A 2,232-nucleotide genomic window follows, 5' to 3' on the forward strand; every position below is an offset into this window, starting at 1 on the left:
GGCCCTCCTTCCCTTCCCTTCCCTTCCCTTCCCTTCCCTTCCCTTCCCTTCCCTTCCCTTCCCTTCTCTGACATCTTTCCCTGCCCTCCCTGTCATCCTTCCCTTCCCTTCCCTTCCCTTCCCCTTCCCTTCCCTGACATCCTTCCCTCCGCCGACATCTTTCCCTTCCCTGAGGGAAAGGTGCCCGTGCGAAATAAATCCGTATCACGCTGAGAATTCCATCTGTGCCTCAGTGCCTTCCTCCATCCGCCCGCTCGCTTCCGCCCACTCTCTACCTATCACAGGCCTCTACAGAGAAGGTCCTCCTCTGTCAGTCCTCCAGATCCATAGGTTCCACATTCGTAGATTCAACTAACCAGAGATAGGCAATATTTGAAAGAAAGAAATTGCATCTGTGCTGAACACATAGGCTCTTGGGGGATCATTATTTCCTAAATAATACAGCATAGTAGTAATTTATATAACATTTCATTTTATTATATAAGTAACCCACAGAAGATTCAAAGCATGCTAGAGGGTGTGCAAAGGTTGTGCCCTCTGCCATCTTGTATCAAGGACTGGAGCAGCCTCAGAGTCCTGTATCCTCAGGAATCCTAGAAACACCCCCCCCCCAGAGTGGCGGCAACATAGATTTCAATTTTTGTTCACTTTCATTCAGTTCCTGGCTCACAACTCTTAAGAGTTATTTCCCAAGTGACTGGAGCAAGAAACATACCTTTTGATAAAGTATTTGACTTTTTTTGCTCGATTCCTGAAGCAGTTCCAAAACATCAGCACAACAAGCCCTTTCAAACACACCCAAGTTTATGTTAATGAGGCAGTGTCTCTGGAAAGTCCCGAGGCACACATAACATGGGGGGTTGTTTCCCAAGAGAACCAGCCATCTGCTCAGAGAGCTGGAACTTTCAGCCACACCCTCAGCCCCTAGGGAAGAGAGAGGGGCTGAAGGTCAAGTTGATTACCAACGGTTTAGTCAAGCCCGTTTATGTAATGGAGCTTCTATAAAAACCCAAACAAGGACTGGGTTTTGAGAGCTTCCTGACATCTTGTACATGAAAGCTCCCTTCCCCTGTTCCTTGTACCTCTTTATCTAACCTTATCCATATTCCTTTTTCTGGAGACAAGGTCTCATATAGCCCAGGCTGACCTCAAACTCACTATGGTGGTAGAGGGTGACCTTGAACTCCTGATCTTTCTGCCTTCACGTCCCAAGTACTGAGGTTACAGACATGCACCACCACTCCTGGCTTATAATATTCTTTTTTTATTTTTTTATTTTTATTTTATGTGTATGTGTGTATTGCCTTCATGTAGTTAAGTGCACCCGTGTCGTGCAAAGCTGGAGAAGGTCAGAAGAGGCTGTTGGATCCCCTGGGACTGGAGTTACGGACAATTGTTAGCTGCCATGTGGGTGCTGAGATTTGAACCTGGGTCTTCTGCAAGAATACCCAGTGTTCTTAACCTCTGAGCCATCTCTCCAGCCCCCTGTAATATTCTTTATATTAAGCTAGGTGTTTCCCTGAGTTTTATGAACCACTCTAGCAGATTAATCCATCTCAAGGAGAGGACTGTGGGAGTCCAGATTCATAGGCAGCCAGCTAGGCAGAAGCACAGGTAAATTAACTCATGGCTTGTGATTGGTATCTAAAGTATGGGAGGGGGCATTTTCAGAGTGTTTGTGGGGACCGAGGCTGTGGATCTGATGACATATCCAGGTAGTGTTAGCACAGAATTAATTAGAGAATACCCAGCTGGTGTCCACTGAAGACTGATTGCTTGTTTGGTGGGTGGGAAAATACTACACACATTTGGTCACAGATGTCTTCTGTGCATAGTTGAATAACTGGATAGGAGACAATGAATTTGTTTTTATTTCTCCTATATTCTTGTGAATCTTTTTATGTATTGCCTGCATGTAGGTAAGTGCACCCATGTCCTGCAATGCCCTCAGAGGTCAGAAGAGTCTGTTGGATCCCCTGGGACTGGGGTTACAGTTGTTAGCCGCCATGTGGGGGCTGGGATTTGAATCCCACTCTTCTGCAAGAACAACCAGTGTTTTTAACCGCTGAGCCATCTCTCCAGCCCACTCTTGTGAATCTTTGACCTGCCCTCCACCCGCATTTGAGCAATGGAGTAAAAAGAAGACCCCTAGCCAGGCGTGGTGGCGCACGTGGTGGTGTGTGATCCCAGCCCTTGGGAGGCAGAGGCAGGCAGATCTCTGTGAGTTCAAGG

This window comes from Nannospalax galili, unplaced genomic scaffold (assembly GCF_000622305.1).
Source record: "Nannospalax galili isolate Female #2095 unplaced genomic scaffold, S.galili_v1.0 scaffold44, whole genome shotgun sequence".
NCBI classification, from domain to species: domain Eukaryota; kingdom Metazoa; phylum Chordata; class Mammalia; order Rodentia; family Spalacidae; genus Nannospalax; species Nannospalax galili.